The 22,727-nt window shown below is 38.2% G+C and overlaps 22 non-coding genes across 22 annotated transcripts; all 22 read left to right on the top strand.

Moving 5' to 3' along the window:
- Positions 1 to 372: 372 nt before the first annotated feature.
- Positions 373 to 588, top strand: LOC124038890. The gene has a single exon (XR_006839491.1). It is a non-coding gene; the product is annotated as a small nucleolar RNA U3 (small nucleolar RNA).
- An 828-nt stretch (positions 589 to 1,416) lies between these two features.
- On the top strand, positions 1,417 to 1,635 carry LOC124038802. The gene has a single exon (XR_006839403.1). It is a non-coding gene; the product is annotated as a small nucleolar RNA U3 (small nucleolar RNA).
- An 829-nt stretch (positions 1,636 to 2,464) lies between these two features.
- Positions 2,465 to 2,680, top strand: LOC124038889. The gene has a single exon (XR_006839490.1). It is a non-coding gene; the product is annotated as a small nucleolar RNA U3 (small nucleolar RNA).
- An 829-nt stretch (positions 2,681 to 3,509) lies between these two features.
- On the top strand, positions 3,510 to 3,725 carry LOC124038888. The gene has a single exon (XR_006839489.1). It is a non-coding gene; the product is annotated as a small nucleolar RNA U3 (small nucleolar RNA).
- An 828-nt stretch (positions 3,726 to 4,553) lies between these two features.
- On the top strand, positions 4,554 to 4,769 carry LOC124038886. Its single transcript, XR_006839487.1, has one exon. It is a non-coding gene; the product is annotated as a small nucleolar RNA U3 (small nucleolar RNA).
- Positions 4,770 to 5,598: 829 nt separating this feature from the next.
- Positions 5,599 to 5,814, top strand: LOC124038885. Its single transcript, XR_006839486.1, has one exon. It is a non-coding gene; the product is annotated as a small nucleolar RNA U3 (small nucleolar RNA).
- An 829-nt stretch (positions 5,815 to 6,643) lies between these two features.
- On the top strand, positions 6,644 to 6,859 carry LOC124038884. Its single transcript, XR_006839485.1, has one exon. It is a non-coding gene; the product is annotated as a small nucleolar RNA U3 (small nucleolar RNA).
- Positions 6,860 to 7,688: 829 nt separating this feature from the next.
- Positions 7,689 to 7,904, top strand: LOC124038883. The gene has a single exon (XR_006839484.1). It is a non-coding gene; the product is annotated as a small nucleolar RNA U3 (small nucleolar RNA).
- Positions 7,905 to 8,731: 827 nt separating this feature from the next.
- LOC124038882 lies at positions 8,732 to 8,947 on the top strand. The gene has a single exon (XR_006839483.1). It is a non-coding gene; the product is annotated as a small nucleolar RNA U3 (small nucleolar RNA).
- An 829-nt stretch (positions 8,948 to 9,776) lies between these two features.
- On the top strand, positions 9,777 to 9,992 carry LOC124038881. Its single transcript, XR_006839482.1, has one exon. It is a non-coding gene; the product is annotated as a small nucleolar RNA U3 (small nucleolar RNA).
- An 829-nt stretch (positions 9,993 to 10,821) lies between these two features.
- Positions 10,822 to 11,037, top strand: LOC124038880. Its single transcript, XR_006839481.1, has one exon. It is a non-coding gene; the product is annotated as a small nucleolar RNA U3 (small nucleolar RNA).
- Positions 11,038 to 11,866: 829 nt separating this feature from the next.
- Positions 11,867 to 12,082, top strand: LOC124038879. The gene has a single exon (XR_006839480.1). It is a non-coding gene; the product is annotated as a small nucleolar RNA U3 (small nucleolar RNA).
- Positions 12,083 to 12,911: 829 nt separating this feature from the next.
- Positions 12,912 to 13,127, top strand: LOC124038878. Its single transcript, XR_006839479.1, has one exon. It is a non-coding gene; the product is annotated as a small nucleolar RNA U3 (small nucleolar RNA).
- Positions 13,128 to 13,955: 828 nt separating this feature from the next.
- LOC124038877 lies at positions 13,956 to 14,171 on the top strand. Its single transcript, XR_006839478.1, has one exon. It is a non-coding gene; the product is annotated as a small nucleolar RNA U3 (small nucleolar RNA).
- An 829-nt stretch (positions 14,172 to 15,000) lies between these two features.
- LOC124038875 lies at positions 15,001 to 15,216 on the top strand. Its single transcript, XR_006839476.1, has one exon. It is a non-coding gene; the product is annotated as a small nucleolar RNA U3 (small nucleolar RNA).
- An 829-nt stretch (positions 15,217 to 16,045) lies between these two features.
- Positions 16,046 to 16,261, top strand: LOC124038874. Its single transcript, XR_006839475.1, has one exon. It is a non-coding gene; the product is annotated as a small nucleolar RNA U3 (small nucleolar RNA).
- Positions 16,262 to 17,090: 829 nt separating this feature from the next.
- LOC124038873 lies at positions 17,091 to 17,306 on the top strand. The gene has a single exon (XR_006839474.1). It is a non-coding gene; the product is annotated as a small nucleolar RNA U3 (small nucleolar RNA).
- Positions 17,307 to 18,134: 828 nt separating this feature from the next.
- Positions 18,135 to 18,350, top strand: LOC124038872. The gene has a single exon (XR_006839473.1). It is a non-coding gene; the product is annotated as a small nucleolar RNA U3 (small nucleolar RNA).
- An 828-nt stretch (positions 18,351 to 19,178) lies between these two features.
- On the top strand, positions 19,179 to 19,394 carry LOC124038871. The gene has a single exon (XR_006839472.1). It is a non-coding gene; the product is annotated as a small nucleolar RNA U3 (small nucleolar RNA).
- An 829-nt stretch (positions 19,395 to 20,223) lies between these two features.
- On the top strand, positions 20,224 to 20,439 carry LOC124038870. The gene has a single exon (XR_006839471.1). It is a non-coding gene; the product is annotated as a small nucleolar RNA U3 (small nucleolar RNA).
- An 829-nt stretch (positions 20,440 to 21,268) lies between these two features.
- On the top strand, positions 21,269 to 21,484 carry LOC124038869. Its single transcript, XR_006839470.1, has one exon. It is a non-coding gene; the product is annotated as a small nucleolar RNA U3 (small nucleolar RNA).
- An 829-nt stretch (positions 21,485 to 22,313) lies between these two features.
- Positions 22,314 to 22,529, top strand: LOC124038868. Its single transcript, XR_006839469.1, has one exon. It is a non-coding gene; the product is annotated as a small nucleolar RNA U3 (small nucleolar RNA).
- The last annotated feature ends 198 nt before the right edge of the window (positions 22,530 to 22,727 follow it).

The following is a 22,727-nucleotide window of genomic DNA, read 5'->3' as shown; positions in this document are numbered from 1 at the left end:
TCTTGGTACCACTGGATGCGGAAGACAAAGACGAATCTGATGGTATAACCCATACGTCTATAGCTGAAACACACAATGTTTAAACGGGGGTAGACTTCAACAAAAATAACCGGATTTGAAATATTACATTTACATTTACATTTAAGTCATTTAGCAGACGCTCTATGGATGGCTGTCCACCAACATTAGGTCATATTTTACCTGTTGGCAACCAGCATCGTTGACCATATTTCTCATTTGCGGAATCTAGCAATTCTCCATAATTAACATAATTTGATTGCAACAACTGTTGATTCTGAGAATGCAACACAAACCGGTGGTGCAAATGCTCTTTTCAAGATGCTCCACCTTGATCACAACAACTTATACAGCAAGACTATACTTTCAGGGATCATTTCTATAGTGCTGTACTTGAGAAATGTGTGTCTAAAGTGGTAGATCTCGCTATCCATGATGATGATTCAAGATATTCCCTTTCAGAGCATGAATCTGGTGGCTAGAAATGACTTTGCTCATTTTTCTTCCACCTTTGATGACTGTTCCTTGTTCTTCAATGAACATGGATGAAGGGAATATGTTCTGAGTGGGTGTTAACCATGTACAATAAAAACTACTGAAATGTCTTCCAAATCCTTATCGTTAGTAAAATAAAACCTATTGAATCACTCCTGAAACCCCAGCAATAATCTTTTCAGTTTTCTGGCTTTTGTTGATCTCCATGTCCTGCCCTTATGTTTTGCTTCAAAATGAGGTGTTTTAACATTTTCCATTCAGGACAACCTTTGACCTTCATACGTAGAATAACCTTGTACTTTCTAACAACTTTTATGTAGCTTGTGAGGGTCATAGAGCAAAACATGTTACATGTGCATGTTCGATAGAGTCTCAGCTTTTCAGAGATAGCTTTTAGTAGTTTGTATTCCAAACCATTCTGACTCTACAGATGTTTTTGTAAAAAAAAGACCCGGGCCTGGGCACCTTCGGAATCTGTCTTTGTCTCACAAACACAGTTCTATCTCAGCCCCTGTTAATCACACAGACTAACTCTTGGTACCACTGGATGCGGAAGACAAAGACGAATCTGATGGTATAACCCATACGTCTATAGCTGAAACACACAATGTTTAAACGGGGGTAGACTTCAACAAAAAAAACGGATTTGAAATATTACATTTACATTTACATTTAAGTCATTTAGCAGACGCTCTATGGATGGCTGTCCACCAACATTAGGTCATATTTTACCTGTTGGCAACCAGCATCGTTGACCATATTTCTCATTTGCGGAATCTAGCAATTCTCCATAATTAACATAATTTGATTGCAACAACTGTTGATTCTGAGAATGCAACACAAACCGGTGGTGCAAATGCTCTTTTCAAGATGCTCCACCTTGATCACAACAACTTATACAGCAAGACTATACTTTCAGGGATCATTTCTATAGTGCTGTACTTGAGAAATGTGTGTCTAAAGTGGTAGATCTCGCTATCCATGATGATGATGATTCAAGATATTCCCTTTCAGAGCATGAATCTGGTGGCTAGAAATGACTTTGCTCATTTTTCTTCCACCTTTGATGACTGTTCCTTGTTCTTCAATGAACATGGATGAAGGGAATATGTTCTGAGTGGGTGTTAACCATGTACAATAAAAACTACTGAAATGTCTTCCAAATCCTTATCGTTAGTAAAATAAAACCTCTTGAATCACTCCTGAAACCCCAGCAATACTCTTTTCAGTTTTCTGGCTTTTGTTGATCTCCATGTCCTTCCCTTATATTTTGCTTCAAAATGAGGTGTTTTAACATTTTCCATTCAGGACAACCTTTGACCTTCATACATAGAATAACCTTGTACTTTCTAACAACTTTTATGTAGCTTGTGAGGGTCATAGAGCAAAACATGTTACATGTGCATGTTCGATAGAGTCTCAGCTTTTCAGAGATAGCTTTTAGTAGTTTGTATTCCAAACCATTCTGACTCTACAGATGTTTTTGTAAAAAAAAGACCCGGGCCTGGGCACCTTCGGAATCTGTCTTTGTCTCACAAACACAGTTCTATCTCAGCCCCTGTTAATCACACAGACTAACTCTTGGTACCACTGGATGCGGAAGACAAAGACGAATCTGATGGTATAACCCATACGTCTATAGCTGAAACACACAATGTTTAAACGGGGGTAGACTTCAACAAAAATAACCGGATTTGAAATATTACATTTACATTTACATTTAAGTCATTTAGCAGACGCTCTATGGATGGCTGTCCACCAACATTAGGTCATATTTTACCTGTTGGCAACCAGCATCGTTGACCATATTTCTCAGTTGCGGAATCTAGCAATTCTCCATAATTAACATAATTTGATTGCAACAACTGTTGATTCTGAGAATGCAACACAAACCGGTGGTGCAAATGCTCTTTTCAAGATGCTCCACCTTGATCACAACAACTTATACAGCAAGACTATACTTTCAGGGATCATTTCTATAGTGCTGTACTTGAGAAATGTGTGTCTAAAGTGGTAGATCTCGCTATCCATGATGATGATTCAAGATATTCCCTTTCAGAGCATGAATCTGGTGGCTAGAAATGACTTTGCTCATTTTTCTTCCACCTTTGATGACTGTTCCTTGTTCTTCAATGAACATGGATGAAGGGAATATGTTCTGAGTGGGTGTTAACCATGTACAATAAAAACTACTGAAATGTCTTCCAAATCCTTATCGTTAGTAAAATAAAACCTCTTGAATCACTCCTGAAACCCCAGCAATACTCTTTTCAGTTTTCTGGCTTTTGTTGATCTCCATGTCCTTCCCTTATATTTTGCTTCAAAATGAGGTGTTTTAACATTTTCCATTCAGGACAACCTTTGACCTTCATACATAGAATAACCTTGTACTTTCTAACAACTTTTATGTAGCTTGTGAGGGTCATAGAGCAAAACATGTTACATGTGCATGTTCGATAGAGTCTCAGCTTTTCAGAGATAGCTTTTAGTAGTTTGTATTCCAAACCATTCTGACTCTACAGATGTTTTTGTAAAAAAAAGACCCGGGCCTGGGCACCTTCGGAATCTGTCTTTGTCTCACAAACACAGTTCTATCTCAGCCCCTGTTAATCACACAGACTAACTCTTGGTACCACTGGATGCGGAAGACAAAGACGAATCTGATGGTATAACCCATACGTCTATAGCTGAAACACACAATGTTTAAACGGGGGTAGACTTCAACAAAAATAACCGGATTTGAAATATTACATTTACATTTACATTTAAGTCATTTAGCAGACGCTCTATGGATGGCTGTCCACCAACATTAGGTCATATTTTACCTGTTGGCAACCAGCATCGTTGACCATATTTCTCATTTGCGGAATCTAGCAATTCTCCATAATTAACATAATTTGATTGCAACAACTGTTGATTCTGAGAATGCAACACAAACCGGTGGTGCAAATGCTCTTTTCAAGATGCTCCACCTTGATCACAACAACTTATACAGCAAGACTATACTTTCAGGGATCATTTCTATAGTGCTGTACTTGAGAAATGTGTGTCTAAAGTGGTAGATCTCGCTATCCATGATGATGATTCAAGATATTCCCTTTCAGAGCATGAATCTGGTGGCTAGAAATGACTTTGCTCATTTTTCTTCCACCTTTGATGACTGTTCCTTGTTCTTCAATGAACATGGATGAAGGGAATATGTTCTGAGTGGGTGTTAACCATGTACAATAAAAACTACTGAAATGTCTTCCAAATCCTTATCGTTAGTAAAATAAAACCTCTTGAATCACTCCTGAAACCCCAGCAATAATCTTTTCAGTTTTCTGGCTTTTGTTGATCTCCATGTCCTTCCCTTATATTTTGCTTCAAAATGAGGTGTTTTAACATTTTCCATTCAGGACAACCTTTGACCTTCATACATAGAATAACCTTGTACTTTCTAACAACTTTTATGTAGCTTGTGAGGGTCATAGAGCAAAACATGTTACATGTGCATGTTCGATAGAGTCTCAGCTTTTCAGAGATAGCTTTTAGTAGTTTGTATTCCAAACCATTCTGACTCTACAGATGTTTTTGTAAAAAAAGACCCGGGCCTGGGCACCTTCGGAATCTGTCTTTGTCTCACAAACACAGTTCTATCTCAGCCCCTGTTAATCACACAGACTAACTCTTGGTACCACTGGATGCGGAAGACAAAGACGAATCTGATGGTATAACCCATACGTCTATAGCTGAAACACACAATGTTTAAACGGGGGTAGACTTCAACAAAAATAACCGGATTTGAAATATTACATTTACATTTACATTTAAGTCATTTAGCAGACGCTCTATGGATGGCTGTCCACCAACATTAGGTCATATTTTACCTGTTGGCAACCAGCATCGTTGACCATATTTCTCATTTGCGGAATCTAGCAATTCTCCATAATTAACATAATTTGATTGCAACAACTGTTGATTCTGAGAATGCAACACAAACCGGTGGTGCAAATGCTCTTTTCAAGATGCTCCACCTTGATCACAACAACTTATACAGCAAGACTATACTTTCAGGGATCATTTCTATAGTGCTGTACTTGAGAAATGTGTGTCTAAAGTGGTAGATCTCGCTATCCATGATGATGATTCAAGATATTCCCTTTCAGAGCATGAATCTGGTGGCTAGAAATGACTTTGCTCATTTTTCTTCCACCTTTGATGACTGTTCCTTGTTCTTCAATGAACATGGATGAAGGGAATATGTTCTGAGTGGGTGTTAACCATGTACAATAAAAACTACTGAAATGTCTTCCAAATCCTTATCGTTAGTAAAATAAAACCTCTTGAATCACTCCTGAAACCCCAGCAATACTCTTTTCAGTTTTCTGGCTTTTGTTGATCTCCATGTCCTTCCCTTATATTTTGCTTCAAAATGAGGTGTTTTAACATTTTCCATTCAGGACAACCTTTGACCTTCATACATAGAATAACCTTGTACTTTCTAACAACTTTTATGTAGCTTGTGAGGGTCATAGAGCAAAACATGTTACATGTGCATGTTCGATAGAGTCTCAGCTTTTCAGAGATAGCTTTTAGTAGTTTGTATTCCAAACCATTCTGACTCTACAGATGTTTTTGTAAAAAAAAGACCCGGGCCTGGGCACCTTCGGAATCTGTCTTTGTCTCACAAACACAGTTCTATCTCAGCCCCTGTTAATCACACAGACTAACTCTTGGTACCACTGGATGCGGAAGACAAAGACGAATCTGATGGTATAACCCATACGTCTATAGCTGAAACACACAATGTTTAAACGGGGGTAGACTTCAACAAAAATAACCGGATTTGAAATATTACATTTACATTTACATTTAAGTCATTTAGCAGACGCTCTATGGATGGCTGTCCACCAACATTAGGTCATATTTTACCTGTTGGCAACCAGCATCGTTGACCATATTTCTCAGTTGCGGAATCTAGCAATTCTCCATAATTAACATAATTTGATTGCAACAACTGTTGATTCTGAGAATGCAACACAAACCGGTGGTGCAAATGCTCTTTTCAAGATGCTCCACCTTGATCACAACAACTTATACAGCAAGACTATACTTTCAGGGATCATTTCTATAGTGCTGTACTTGAGAAATGTGTGTCTAAAGTGGTAGATCTCGCTATCCATGATGATGATTCAAGATATTCCCTTTCAGAGCATGAATCTGGTGGCTAGAAATGACTTTGCTCATTTTTCTTCCACCTTTGATGACTGTTCCTTGTTCTTCAATGAACATGGATGAAGGGAATATGTTCTGAGTGGGTGTTAACCATGTACAATAAAAACTACTGAAATGTCTTCCAAATCCTTATCGTTAGTAAAATAAAACCTCTTGAATCACTCCTGAAACCCCAGCAATACTCTTTTCAGTTTTCTGGCTTTTGTTGATCTCCATGTCCTTCCCTTATATTTTGCTTCAAAATGAGGTGTTTTAACATTTTCCATTCAGGACAACCTTTGACCTTCATACATAGAATAACCTTGTACTTTCTAACAACTTTTATGTAGCTTGTGAGGGTCATAGAGCCAAACATGTTACATGTGCATGTTCGATAGAGTCTCAGCTTTTCAGAGATAGCTTTTAGTAGTTTGTATTCCAAACCATTCTGACTCTACAGATGTTTTTGTAAAAAAAAGACCCGGGCCTGGGCACCTTCGGAATCTGTCTTTGTCTCACAAACACAGTTCTATCTCAGCCCCTGTTAATCACACAGACTAACTCTTGGTACCACTGGATGCGGAAGACAAAGACGAATCTGATGGTATAACCCATACGTCTATAGCTGAAACACACAATGTTTAAACGGGGGTAGACTTCAACAAAAATAACCGGATTTGAAATATTACATTTACATTTACATTTAAGTCATTTAGCAGACGCTCTATGGATGGCTGTCCACCAACATTAGGTCATATTTTACCTGTTGGCAACCAGCATCGTTGACCATATTTCTCAGTTGCGGAATCTAGCAATTCTCCATAATTAACATAATTTGATTGCAACAACTGTTGATTCTGAGAATGCAACACAAACCGGTGGTGCAAATGCTCTTTTCAAGATGCTCCACCTTGATCACAACAACTTATACAGCAAGACTATACTTTCAGGGATCATTTCTATAGTGCTGTACTTGAGAAATGTGTGTCTAAAGTGGTAGATCTCGCTATCCATGATGATGATTCAAGATATTCCCTTTCAGAGCATGAATCTGGTGGCTAGAAATGACTTTGCTCATTTTTCTTCCACCTTTGATGACTGTTCCTTGTTCTTCAATGAACATGGATGAAGGGAATATGTTCTGAGTGGGTGTTAACCATGTACAATAAAAACTACTGAAATGTCTTCCAAATCCTTATCGTTAGTAAAATAAAACCTCTTGAATCACTCCTGAAACCCCAGCAATACTCTTTTCAGTTTTCTGGCTTTTGTTGATCTCCATGTCCTTCCCTTATATTTTGCTTCAAAATGAGGTGTTTTAACATTTTCCATTCAGGACAACCTTTGACCTTCATACATAGAATAACCTTGTACTTTCTAACAACTTTTATGTAGCTTGTGAGGGTCATAGAGCCAAACATGTTACATGTGCATGTTCGATAGAGTCTCAGCTTTTCAGAGATAGCTTTTAGTAGTTTGTATTCCAAACCATTCTGACTCTACAGATGTTTTTGTAAAAAAAAGACCCGGGCCTGGGCACCTTCGGAATCTGTCTTTGTCTCACAAACACAGTTCTATCTCAGCCCCTGTTAATCACACAGACTAACTCTTGGTACCACTGGATGCGGAAGACAAAGACGAATCTGATGGTATAACCCATACGTCTATAGCTGAAACACACAATGTTTAAACGGGGGTAGACTTCAACAAAAATAACCGGATTTGAAATATTACATTTACATTTACATTTAAGTCATTTAGCAGACGCTCTATGGATGGCTGTCCACCAACATTAGGTCATATTTTACCTGTTGGCAACCAGCATCGTTGACCATATTTCTCAGTTGCGGAATCTAGCAATTCTCCATAATTAACATAATTTGATTGCAACAACTGTTGATTCTGAGAATGCAACACAAACCGGTGGTGCAAATGCTCTTTTCAAGATGCTCCACCTTGATCACAACAACTTATACAGCAAGACTATACTTTCAGGGATCATTTCTATAGTGCTGTACTTGAGAAATGTGTGTCTAAAGTGGTAGATCTCGCTATCCATGATGATGATTCAAGATATTCCCTTTCAGAGCATGAATCTGGTGGCTAGAAATGACTTTGCTCATTTTTCTTCCACCTTTGATGACTGTTCCTTGTTCTTCAATGAACATGGATGAAGGGAATATGTTCTGAGTGGGTGTTAACCATGTACAATAAAAACTACTGAAATGTCTTCCAAATCCTTATCGTTAGTAAAATAAAACCTCTTGAATCACTCCTGAAACCCCAGCAATACTCTTTTCAGTTTTCTGGCTTTTGTTGATCTCCATGTCCTTCCCTTATATTTTGCTTCAAAATGAGGTGTTTTAACATTTTCCATTCAGGACAACCTTTGACCTTCATACATAGAATAACCTTGTACTTTCTAACAACTTTTATGTAGCTTGTGAGGGTCATAGAGCAAAACATGTTACATGTGCATGTTCGATAGAGTCTCAGCTTTTCAGAGATAGCTTTTAGTAGTTTGTATTCCAAACCATTCTGACTCTACAGATGTTTTTGTAAAAAAAAGACCCGGGCCTGGGCACCTGGAATCTGTCTTTGTCTCACAAACACAGTTCTATCTCAGCCCCTGTTAATCACACAGACTAACTCTTGGTACCACTGGATGCGGAAGACAAAGACGAATCTGATGGTATAACCCATACGTCTATAGCTGAAACACACAATGTTTAAACGGGGGTAGACTTCAACAAAAATAACCGGATTTGAAATATTACATTTACATTTACATTTAAGTCATTTAGCAGACGCTCTATGGATGGCTGTCCACCAACATTAGGTCATATTTTACCTGTTGGCAACCAGCATCGTTGACCATATTTCTCAGTTGCGGAATCTAGCAATTCTCCATAATTAACATAATTTGATTGCAACAACTGTTGATTCTGAGAATGCAACACAAACCGGTGGTGCAAATGCTCTTTTCAAGATGCTCCACCTTGATCACAACAACTTATACAGCAAGACTATACTTTCAGGGATCATTTCTATAGTGCTGTACTTGAGAAATGTGTGTCTAAAGTGGTAGATCTCGCTATCCATGATGATGATTCAAGATATTCCCTTTCAGAGCATGAATCTGGTGGCTAGAAATGACTTTGCTCATTTTTCTTCCACCTTTGATGACTGTTCCTTGTTCTTCAATGAACATGGATGAAGGGAATATGTTCTGAGTGGGTGTTAACCATGTACAATAAAAACTACTGAAATGTCTTCCAAATCCTTATCGTTAGTAAAATAAAACCTCTTGAATCACTCCTGAAACCCCAGCAATACTCTTTTCAGTTTTCTGGCTTTTGTTGATCTCCATGTCCTTCCCTTATATTTTGCTTCAAAATGAGGTGTTTTAACATTTTCCATTCAGGACAACCTTTGACCTTCATACATAGAATAACCTTGTACTTTCTAACAACTTTTATGTAGCTTGTGAGGGTCATAGAGCCAAACATGTTACATGTGCATGTTCGATAGAGTCTCAGCTTTTCAGAGATAGCTTTTAGTAGTTTGTATTCCAAACCATTCTGACTCTACAGATGTTTTTGTAAAAAAAAGACCCGGGCCTGGGCACCTTCGGAATCTGTCTTTGTCTCACAAACACAGTTCTATCTCAGCCCCTGTTAATCACACAGACTAACTCTTGGTACCACTGGATGCGGAAGACAAAGACGAATCTGATGGTATAACCCATACGTCTATAGCTGAAACACACAATGTTTAAACGGGGGTAGACTTCAACAAAAATAACCGGATTTGAAATATTACATTTACATTTACATTTAAGTCATTTAGCAGACGCTCTATGGATGGCTGTCCACCAACATTAGGTCATATTTTACCTGTTGGCAACCAGCATCGTTGACCATATTTCTCAGTTGCGGAATCTAGCAATTCTCCATAATTAACATAATTTGATTGCAACAACTGTTGATTCTGAGAATGCAACACAAACCGGTGGTGCAAATGCTCTTTTCAAGATGCTCCACCTTGATCACAACAACTTATACAGCAAGACTATACTTTCAGGGATCATTTCTATAGTGCTGTACTTGAGAAATGTGTGTCTAAAGTGGTAGATCTCGCTATCCATGATGATGATTCAAGATATTCCCTTTCAGAGCATGAATCTGGTGGCTAGAAATGACTTTGCTCATTTTTCTTCCACCTTTGATGACTGTTCCTTGTTCTTCAATGAACATGGATGAAGGGAATATGTTCTGAGTGGGTGTTAACCATGTACAATAAAAACTACTGAAATGTCTTCCAAATCCTTATCGTTAGTAAAATAAAACCTCTTGAATCACTCCTGAAACCCCAGCAATACTCTTTTCAGTTTTCTGGCTTTTGTTGATCTCCATGTCCTTCCCTTATATTTTGCTTCAAAATGAGGTGTTTTAACATTTTCCATTCAGGACAACCTTTGACCTTCATACATAGAATAACCTTGTACTTTCTAACAACTTTTATGTAGCTTGTGAGGGTCATAGAGCCAAACATGTTACATGTGCATGTTCGATAGAGTCTCAGCTTTTCAGAGATAGCTTTTAGTAGTTTGTATTCCAAACCATTCTGACTCTACAGATGTTTTTGTAAAAAAAAGACCCGGGCCTGGGCACCTTCGGAATCTGTCTTTGTCTCACAAACACAGTTCTATCTCAGCCCCTGTTAATCACACAGACTAACTCTTGGTACCACTGGATGCGGAAGACAAAGACGAATCTGATGGTATAACCCATACGTCTATAGCTGAAACACACAATGTTTAAACGGGGGTAGACTTCAACAAAAATAACCGGATTTGAAATATTACATTTACATTTACATTTAAGTCATTTAGCAGACGCTCTATGGATGGCTGTCCACCAACATTAGGTCATATTTTACCTGTTGGCAACCAGCATCGTTGACCATATTTCTCAGTTGCGGAATCTAGCAATTCTCCATAATTAACATAATTTGATTGCAACAACTGTTGATTCTGAGAATGCAACACAAACCGGTGGTGCAAATGCTCTTTTCAAGATGCTCCACCTTGATCACAACAACTTATACAGCAAGACTATACTTTCAGGGATCATTTCTATAGTGCTGTACTTGAGAAATGTGTGTCTAAAGTGGTAGATCTCGCTATCCATGATGATGATTCAAGATATTCCCTTTCAGAGCATGAATCTGGTGGCTAGAAATGACTTTGCTCATTTTTCTTCCACCTTTGATGACTGTTCCTTGTTCTTCAATGAACATGGATGAAGGGAATATGTTCTGAGTGGGTGTTAACCATGTACAATAAAAACTACTGAAATGTCTTCCAAATCCTTATCGTTAGTAAAATAAAACCTCTTGAATCACTCCTGAAACCCCAGCAATACTCTTTTCAGTTTTCTGGCTTTTGTTGATCTCCATGTCCTTCCCTTATATTTTGCTTCAAAATGAGGTGTTTTAACATTTTCCATTCAGGACAACCTTTGACCTTCATACATAGAATAACCTTGTACTTTCTAACAACTTTTATGTAGCTTGTGAGGGTCATAGAGCCAAACATGTTACATGTGCATGTTCGATAGAGTCTCAGCTTTTCAGAGATAGCTTTTAGTAGTTTGTATTCCAAACCATTCTGACTCTACAGATGTTTTTGTAAAAAAAAGACCCGGGCCTGGGCACCTTCGGAATCTGTCTTTGTCTCACAAACACAGTTCTATCTCAGCCCCTGTTAATCACACAGACTAACTCTTGGTACCACTGGATGCGGAAGACAAAGACGAATCTGATGGTATAACCCATACGTCTATAGCTGAAACACACAATGTTTAAACGGGGGTAGACTTCAACAAAAATAACCGGATTTGAAATATTACATTTACATTTACATTTAAGTCATTTAGCAGACGCTCTATGGATGGCTGTCCACCAACATTAGGTCATATTTTACCTGTTGGCAACCAGCATCGTTGACCATATTTCTCAGTTGCGGAATCTAGCAATTCTCCATAATTAACATAATTTGATTGCAACAACTGTTGATTCTGAGAATGCAACACAAACCGGTGGTGCAAATGCTCTTTTCAAGATGCTCCACCTTGATCACAACAACTTATACAGCAAGACTATACTTTCAGGGATCATTTCTATAGTGCTGTACTTGAGAAATGTGTGTCTAAAGTGGTAGATCTCGCTATCCATGATGATGATTCAAGATATTCCCTTTCAGAGCATGAATCTGGTGGCTAGAAATGACTTTGCTCATTTTTCTTCCACCTTTGATGACTGTTCCTTGTTCTTCAATGAACATGGATGAAGGGAATATGTTCTGAGTGGGTGTTAACCATGTACAATAAAAACTACTGAAATGTCTTCCAAATCCTTATCGTTAGTAAAATAAAACCTCTTGAATCACTCCTGAAACCCCAGCAATACTCTTTTCAGTTTTCTGGCTTTTGTTGATCTCCATGTCCTTCCCTTATATTTTGCTTCAAAATGAGGTGTTTTAACATTTTCCATTCAGGACAACCTTTGACCTTCATACATAGAATAACCTTGTACTTTCTAACAACTTTTATGTAGCTTGTGAGGGTCATAGAGCAAAACATGTTACATGTGCATGTTCGATAGAGTCTCAGCTTTTCAGAGATAGCTTTTAGTAGTTTGTATTCCAAACCATTCTGACTCTACAGATGTTTTTGTAAAAAAAAGACCCGGGCCTGGGCACCTTCGGAATCTGTCTTTGTCTCACAAACACAGTTCTATCTCAGCCCCTGTTAATCACACAGACTAACTCTTGGTACCACTGGATGCGGAAGACAAAGACGAATCTGATGGTATAACCCATACGTCTATAGCTGAAACACACAATGTTTAAACGGGGGTAGACTTCAACAAAAATAACCGGATTTGAAATATTACATTTACATTTACATTTAAGTCATTTAGCAGACGCTCTATGGATGGCTGTCCACCAACATTAGGTCATATTTTACCTGTTGGCAACCAGCATCGTTGACCATATTTCTCAGTTGCGGAATCTAGCAATTCTCCATAATTAACATAATTTGATTGCAACAACTGTTGATTCTGAGAATGCAACACAAACCGGTGGTGCAAATGCTCTTTTCAAGATGCTCCACCTTGATCACAACAACTTATACAGCAAGACTATACTTTCAGGGATCATTTCTATAGTGCTGTACTTGAGAAATGTGTGTCTAAAGTGGTAGATCTCGCTATCCATGATGATGATTCAAGATATTCCCTTTCAGAGCATGAATCTGGTGGCTAGAAATGACTTTGCTCATTTTTCTTCCACCTTTGATGACTGTTCCTTGTTCTTCAATGAACATGGATGAAGGGAATATGTTCTGAGTGGGTGTTAACCATGTACAATAAAAACTACTGAAATGTCTTCCAAATCCTTATCGTTAGTAAAATAAAACCTCTTGAATCACTCCTGAAACCCCAGCAATACTCTTTTCAGTTTTCTGGCTTTTGTTGATCTCCATGTCCTTCCCTTATATTTTGCTTCAAAATGAGGTGTTTTAACATTTTCCATTCAGGACAACCTTTGACCTTCATACATAGAATAACCTTGTACTTTCTAACAACTTTTATGTAGCTTGTGAGGGTCATAGAGCCAAACATGTTACATGTGCATGTTCGATAGAGTCTCAGCTTTTCAGAGATAGCTTTTAGTAGTTTGTATTCCAAACCATTCTGACTCTACAGATGTTTTTGTAAAAAAAGACCCGGGCCTGGGCACCTTCGGAATCTGTCTTTGTCTCACAAACACAGTTCTATCTCAGCCCCTGTTAATCACACAGACTAACTCTTGGTACCACTGGATGCGGAAGACAAAGACGAATCTGATGGTATAACCCATACGTCTATAGCTGAAACACACAATGTTTAAACGGGGGTAGACTTCAACAAAAATAACCGGATTTGAAATATTACATTTACATTTACATTTAAGTCATTTAGCAGACGCTCTATGGATGGCTGTCCACCAACATTAGGTCATATTTTACCTGTTGGCAACCAGCATCGTTGACCATATTTCTCAGTTGCGGAATCTAGCAATTCTCCATAATTAACATAATTTGATTGCAACAACTGTTGATTCTGAGAATGCAACACAAACCGGTGGTGCAAATGCTCTTTTCAAGATGCTCCACCTTGATCACAACAACTTATACAGCAAGACTATACTTTCAGGGATCATTTCTATAGTGCTGTACTTGAGAAATGTGTGTCTAAAGTGGTAGATCTCGCTATCCATGATGATGATTCAAGATATTCCCTTTCAGAGCATGAATCTGGTGGCTAGAAATGACTTTGCTCATTTTTCTTCCACCTTTGATGACTGTTCCTTGTTCTTCAATGAACATGGATGAAGGGAATATGTTCTGAGTGGGTGTTAACCATGTACAATAAAAACTACTGAAATGTCTTCCAAATCCTTATCGTTAGTAAAATAAAACCTCTTGAATCACTCCTGAAACCCCAGCAATACTCTTTTCAGTTTTCTGGCTTTTGTTGATCTCCATGTCCTTCCCTTATATTTTGCTTCAAAATGAGGTGTTTTAACATTTTCCATTCAGGACAACCTTTGACCTTCATACATAGAATAACCTTGTACTTTCTAACAACTTTTATGTAGCTTGTGAGGGTCATAGAGCAAAACATGTTACATGTGCATGTTCGATAGAGTCTCAGCTTTTCAGAGATAGCTTTTAGTAGTTTGTATTCCAAACCATTCTGACTCTACAGATGTTTTTGTAAAAAAAAGACCCGGGCCTGGGCACCTTCGGAATCTGTCTTTGTCTCACAAACACAGTTCTATCTCAGCCCCTGTTAATCACACAGACTAACTCTTGGTACCACTGGATGCGGAAGACAAAGACGAATCTGATGGTATAACCCATACGTCTATAGCTGAAACACACAATGTTTAAACGGGGGTAGACTTCAACAAAAATAACCGGATTTGAAATATTACATTTACATTTACATTTAAGTCATTTAGCAGACGCTCTATGGATGGCTGTCCACCAACATTAGGTCATATTTTACCTGTTGGCAACCAGCATCGTTGACCATATTTCTCAGTTGCGGAATCTAGCAATTCTCCATAATTAACATAATTTGATTGCAACAACTGTTGATTCTGAGAATGCAACACAAACCGGTGGTGCAAATGCTCTTTTCAAGATGCTCCACCTTGATCACAACAACTTATACAGCAAGACTATACTTTCAGGGATCATTTCTATAGTGCTGTACTTGAGAAATGTGTGTCTAAAGTGGTAGATCTCGCTATCCATGATGATGATTCAAGATATTCCCTTTCAGAGCATGAATCTGGTGGCTAGAAATGACTTTGCTCATTTTTCTTCCACCTTTGATGACTGTTCCTTGTTCTTCAATGAACATGGATGAAGGGAATATGTTCTGAGTGGGTGTTAACCATGTACAATAAAAACTACTGAAATGTCTTCCAAATCCTTATCGTTAGTAAAATAAAACCTCTTGAATCACTCCTGAAACCCCAGCAATACTCTTTTCAGTTTTCTGGCTTTTGTTGATCTCCATGTCCTTCCCTTATATTTTGCTTCAAAATGAGGTGTTTTAACATTTTCCATTCAGGACAACCTTTGACCTTCATACATAGAATAACCTTGTACTTTCTAACAACTTTTATGTAGCTTGTGAGGGTCATAGAGCCAAACATGTTACATGTGCATGTTCGATAGAGTCTCAGCTTTTCAGAGATAGCTTTTAGTAGTTTGTATTCCAAACCATTCTGACTCTACAGATGTTTTTGTAAAAAAAAGACCCGGGCCTGGGCACCTTCGGAATCTGTCTTTGTCTCACAAACACAGTTCTATCTCAGCCCCTGTTAATCACACAGACTAACTCTTGGTACCACTGGATGCGGAAGACAAAGACGAATCTGATGGTATAACCCATACGTCTATAGCTGAAACACACAATGTTTAAACGGGGGTAGACTTCAACAAAAATAACCGGATTTGAAATATTACATTTACATTTACATTTAAGTCATTTAGCAGACGCTCTATGGATGGCTGTCCACCAACATTAGGTCATATTTTACCTGTTGGCAACCAGCATCGTTGACCATATTTCTCAGTTGCGGAATCTAGCAATTCTCCATAATTAACATAATTTGATTGCAACAACTGTTGATTCTGAGAATGCAACACAAACCGGTGGTGCAAATGCTCTTTTCAAGATGCTCCACCTTGATCACAACAACTTATACAGCAAGACTATACTTTCAGGGATCATTTCTATAGTGCTGTACTTGAGAAATGTGTGTCTAAAGTGGTAGATCTCGCTATCCATGATGATGATTCAAGATATTCCCTTTCAGAGCATGAATCTGGTGGCTAGAAATGACTTTGCTCATTTTTCTTCCACCTTTGATGACTGTTCCTTGTTCTTCAATGAACATGGATGAAGGGAATATGTTCTGAGTGGGTGTTAACCATGTACAATAAAAACTACTGAAATGTCTTCCAAATCCTTATCGTTAGTAAAATAAAACCTCTTGAATCACTCCTGAAACCCCAGCAATACTCTTTTCAGTTTTCTGGCTTTTGTTGATCTCCATGTCCTTCCCTTATATTTTGCTTCAAAATGAGGTGTTTTAACATTTTCCATTCAGGACAACCTTTGACCTTCATACATAGAATAACCTTGTACTTTCTAACAACTTTTATGTAGCTTGTGAGGGTCATAGAGCCAAACATGTTACATGTGCATGTTCGATAGAGTCTCAGCTTTTCAGAGATAGCTTTTAGTAGTTTGTATTCCAAACCATTCTGACTCTACAGATGTTTTTGTAAAAAAAAGACCCGGGCCTGGGCACCTTCGGAATCTGTCTTTGTCTCACAAACACAGTTCTATCTCAGCCCCTGTTAATCACACAGACTAACTCTTGGTACCACTGGATGCGGAAGACAAAGACGAATCTGATGGTATAACCCATACGTCTATAGCTGAAACACACAATGTTTAAACGGGGGTAGACTTCAACAAAAATAACCGGATTTGAAATATTACATTTACATTTACATTTAAGTCATTTAGCAGACGCTCTATGGATGGCTGTCCACCAACATTAGGTCATATTTTACCTGTTGGCAACCAGCATCGTTGACCATATTTCTCAGTTGCGGAATCTAGCAATTCTCCATAATTAACATAATTTGATTGCAACAACTGTTGATTCTGAGAATGCAACACAAACCGGTGGTGCAAATGCTCTTTTCAAGATGCTCCACCTTGATCACAACAACTTATACAGCAAGACTATACTTTCAGGGATCATTTCTATAGTGCTGTACTTGAGAAATGTGTGTCTAAAGTGGTAGATCTCGCTATCCATGATGATGATTCAAGATATTCCCTTTCAGAGCATGAATCTGGTGGCTAGAAATGACTTTGCTCATTTTTCTTCCACCTTTGATGACTGTTCCTTGTTCTTCAATGAACATGGATGAAGGGAATATGTTCTGAGTGGGTGTTAACCATGTACAATAAAAACTACTGAAATGTCTTCCAAATCCTTATCGTTAGTAAAATAAAACCTCTTGAATCACTCCTGAAACCCCAGCAATACTCTTTTCAGTTTTCTGGCTTTTGTTGATCTCCATGTCCTTCCCTTATATTTTGCTTCAAAATGAGGTGTTTTAACATTTTCCATTCAGGACAACCTTTGACCTTCATACATAGAATAACCTTGTACTTTCTAACAACTTTTATGTAGCTTGTGAGGGTCATAGAGCCAAACATGTTACATGTGCATGTTCGATAGAGTCTCAGCTTTTCAGAGATAGCTTTTAGTAGTTTGTATTCCAAACCATTCTGACTCTACAGATGTTTTTGTAAAAAAAGACCCGGGCCTGGGCACCTTCGGAATCTGTCTTTGTCTCACAAACACAGTTCTATCTCAGCCCCTGTTAATCACACAGACTAACTCTTGGTACCACTGGATGCGGAAGACAAAGACGAATCTGATGGTATAACCCATACGTCTATAGCTGAAACACACAATGTTTAAACGGGGGTAGACTTCAACAAAAATAACCGGATTTGAAATATTACATTTACATTTACATTTAAGTCATTTAGCAGACGCTCTATGGATGGCTGTCCACCAACATTAGGTCATATTTTACCTGTTGGCAACCAGCATCGTTGACCATATTTCTCATTTGCGGAATCTAGCAATTCTCCATAATTAACATAATTTGATTGCAACAACTGTTGATTCTGAGAATGCAACACAAACCGGTGGTGCAAATGCTCTTTTCAAGATGCTCCACCTTGATCACAACAACTTATACAGCAAGACTATACTTTCAGGGATCATTTCTATAGTGCTGTACTTGAGAAATGTGTGTCTAAAGTGGTAGATCTCGCTATCCATGATGATGATTCAAGATATTCCCTTTCAGAGCATGAATCTGGTGGCTAGAAATGACTTTGCTCATTTTTCTTCCACCTTTGATGACTGTTCCTTGTTCTTCAATGAACATGGATGAAGGGAATATGTTCTGAGTGGGTGTTAACCATGTACAATAAAAACTACTGAAATGTCTTCCAAATCCTTATCGTTAGTAAAATAAAACCTCTTGAATCACTCCTGAAACCCCAGCAATACTCTTTTCAGTTTTCTGGCTTTTGTTGATCTCCATGTCCTTCCCTTATATTTTGCTTCAAAATGAGGTGTTTTAACATTTTCCATTCAGGACAACCTTTGACCTTCATACATAGAATAACCTTGTACTTTCTAACAACTTTTATGTAGCTTGTGAGGGTCATAGAGCAAAACATGTTACATGTGCATGTTCGATAGAGTCTCAGCTTTTCAGAGATAGCTTTTAGTAGTTTGTATTCCAAACCATTCTGACTCTACAGATGTTTTTGTAAAAAAAGACCCGGGCCTGGGCACCTTCGGAATCTGTCTTTGTCTCACAAACACAGTTCTATCTCAGCCCCTGTTAATCACACAGACTAACTCTTGGTACCACTGGATGCGGAAGACAAAGACGAATCTGATGGTATAACCCATACGTCTATAGCTGAAACACACAATGTTTAAACGGGGGTAGACTTCAACAAAAATAACCGGATTTGAAATATTACATTTACATTTACATTTAAGTCATTTAGCAGACGCTCTATGGATGGCTGTCCACCAACATTAGGTCATATTTTACCTGTTGGCAACCAGCATCGTTGACCATATTTCTCAGTTGCGGAATCTAGCAATTCTCCATAATTAACATAATTTGATTGCAACAACTGTTGATTCTGAGAATGCAACACAAACCGGTGGTGCAAATGCTCTTTTCAAGATGCTCCACCTTGATCACAACAACTTATACAGCAAGACTATACTTTCAGGGATCATTTCTATAGTGCTGTACTTGAGAAATGTGTGTCTAAAGTGGTAGATCTCGCTATCCATGATGATGATTCAAGATATTCCCTTTCAGAGCATGAATCTGGTGGCTAGAAATGACTTTGCTCATTTTTCTTCCACCTTTGATGACTGTTCCTTGTTCTTCAATGAACATGGATGAAGGGAATATGTTCTGAGTGGGTGTTAACCATGTACAATAAAAACTACTGAAATGTCTTCCAAATCCTTATCGTTAGTAAAATAAAACCTCTTGAATCACTCCTGAAACCCCAGCAATACTCTTTTCAGTTTTCTGGCTTTTGTTGATCTCCATGTCCTTCCCTTATATTTTGCTTCAAAATGAGGTGTTTTAACATTTTCCATTCAGGACAACCTTTGACCTTCATACATAGAATAACCTTGTACTTTCTAACAACTTTTATGTAGCTTGTGAGGGTCATAGAGCCAAACATGTTACATGTGCATGTTCGATAGAGTCTCAGCTTTTCAGAGATAGCTTTTAGTAGTTTGTATTCCAAACCATTCTGACTCTACAGATGTTTTTGTAAAAAAAAGACCCGGGCCTGGGCACCTTCGGAATCTGTCTTTGTCTCACAAACACAGTTCTATCTCAGCCCCTGTTAATCACACAGACTAACTCTTGGTACCACTGGATGCGGAAGACAAAGACGAATCTGATGGTATAACCCATACGTCTATAGCTGAAACACACAATGTTTAAACGGGGGTAGACTTCAACAAAAATAACCGGATTTGAAATATTACATTTACATTTACATTTAAGTCATTTAGCAGACGCTCTATGGATGGCTGTCCACCAACATTAGGTCATATTTTACCTGTTGGCAACCAGCATCGTTGACCATATTTCTCAGTTGCGGAATCTAGCAATTCTCCATAATTAACATAATTTGATTGCAACAACTGTTGATTCTGAGAATGCAACACAAACCGGTGGTGCAAATGCTCTTTTCAAGATGCTCCACCTTGATCACAACAACTTATACAGCAAGACTATACTTTCAGGGATCATTTCTATAGTGCTGTACTTGAGAAATGTGTGTCTAAAGTGGTAGATCTCGCTATCCATGATGATGATTCAAGATATTCCCTTTCAGAGCATGAATCTGGTGGCTAGAAATGACTTTGCTCATTTTTCTTCCACCTTTGATGACTGTTCCTTGTTCTTCAATGAACATGGATGAAGGGAATATGTTCTGAGTGGGTGTTAACCATGTACAATAAAAACTACTGAAATGTCTTCCAAATCCTTATCGTTAGTAAAATAAAACCTCTTGAATCACTCCTGAAACCCCAGCAATACTCTTTTCAGTTTTCTGGCTTTTGTTGATCTCCATGTCCTTCCCTTATATTTTGCTTCAAAATGAGGTGTTTTAACATTTTCCATTCAGGACAACCTTTGACCTTCATACATAGAATAACCTTGTACTTTCTAACAACTTTTATGTAGCTTGTGAGGGTCATAGAGCAAAACATGTTACATGTGCATGTTCGATAGAGTCTCAGCTTTTCAGAGATAGCTTTTAGTAGTTTGTATTCCAAACCATTCTGACTCTACAGATGTTTTTGTAAAAAAAAGACCCGGGCCTGGGCACCTTCGGAATCTGTCTTTGTCTCACAAACACAGTTCTATCTCAGCCCCTGTTAATCACACAGACTAACTCTTGGTACCACTGGATGCGGAAGACAAAGACGAATCTGATGGTATAACCCATACGTCTATAGCTGAAACACACAATGTTTAAACGGGGGTAGACTTCAACAAAAATAACCGGATTTGAAATATTACATTTACATTTACATTTAAGTCATTTAGCAGACGCTCTATGGATGGCTGTCCACCAACATTAGGTCATATTTTACCTGTTGGCAACCAGCATCGTTGACCATATTTCTCAGTTGCGGAATCTAGCAATTCTCCATAATTAACATAATTTGATTGCAACAACTGTTGATTCTGAGAATGCAACACAAACCGGTGGTGCAAATGCTCTTTTCAAGATGCTCCACCTTGATCACAACAACTTATACAGCAAGACTATACTTTCAGGGATCATTTCTATAGTGCTGTACTTGAGAAATGTGTGTCTAAAGTGGTAGATCTCGCTATCCATGATGATGATTCAAGATATTCCCTTTCAGAGCATGAATCTGGTGGCTAGAAATGACTTTGCTCATTTTTCTTCCACCTTTGATGACTGTTCCTTGTTCTTCAATGAACATGGATGAAGGGAATATGTTCTGAGTGGGTGTTAACCATGTACAATAAAAACTACTGAAATGTCTTCCAAATCCTTATCGTTAGTAAAATAAAACCTCTTGAATCACTCCTGAAACCCCAGCAATACTCTTTTCAGTTTTCTGGCTTTTGTTGATCTCCATGTCCTTCCCTTATATTTTGCTTCAAAATGAGGTGTTTTAACATTTTCCATTCAGGACAACCTTTGACCTTCATACATAGAATAACCTTGTACTTTCTAACAACTTTTATGTAGCTTGTGAGGGTCATAGAGCCAAACATGTTACATGTGCATGTTCGATAGAGTCTCAGCTTTTCAGAGATAGCTTTTAGTAGTTTGTATTCCAAACCATTCTGACTCTACAGATGTTTTTGTAAAAAAAAGACCCGGGCCTGGGCACCTTCGGAATCTGTCTTTGTCTCACAAACACAGTTCTATCTCAGCCCCTGTTAATCACACAGACTAACTCTTGGTACCACTGGATGCGGAAGACAAAGACGAATCTGATGGTATAACCCATACGTCTATAGCTGAAACACACAATGTTTAAACGGGGGTAGACTTCAACAAAAATAACCGGATTTGAAATATTACATTTACATTTACATTTAAGTCATTTAGCAGACGCTCTATGGATGGCTGTCCACCAACATTAGGTCATATTTTACCTGTTGGCAACCAGCATCGTTGACCATATTTCTCAGTTGCGGAATCTAGCAATTCTCCATAATTAACATAATTTGATTGCAACAACTGTTGATTCTGAGAATGCAACACAAACCGGTGGTGCAAATGCTCTTTTCAAGATGCTCCACCTTGATCACAACAACTTATACAGCAAGACTATACTTTCAGGGATCATTTCTATAGTGCTGTACTTGAGAAATGTGTGTCTAAAGTGGTAGATCTCGCTATCCATGATGATGATTCAAGATATTCCCTTTCAGAGCATGAATCTGGTGGCTAGAAATGACTTTGCTCATTTTTCTTCCACCTTTGATGACTGTTCCTTGTTCTTCAATGAACATGGATGAAGGGAATATGTTCTGAGTGGGTGTTAACCATGTACAATAAAAACTACTGAAATGTCTTCCAAATCCTTATCGTTAGTAAAATAAAACCTCTTGAATCACTCCTGAAACCCCAGCAATACTCTTTTCAGTTTTCTGGCTTTTGTTGATCTCCATGTCCTTCCCTTATATTTTGCTTCAAAATGAGGTGTTTTAACATTTTCCATTCAGGACAACCTTTGA

Source organism: Oncorhynchus gorbuscha, linkage group LG06, assembly GCF_021184085.1.
Source record: "Oncorhynchus gorbuscha isolate QuinsamMale2020 ecotype Even-year linkage group LG06, OgorEven_v1.0, whole genome shotgun sequence".
In the NCBI taxonomy this organism is placed as follows: Eukaryota; Metazoa; Chordata; class Actinopteri; order Salmoniformes; family Salmonidae; genus Oncorhynchus; species Oncorhynchus gorbuscha.
The sequence above is the reverse complement of the archived record's forward strand: the minus strand, read 5'-3'. Positions and strand labels throughout refer to the sequence as shown.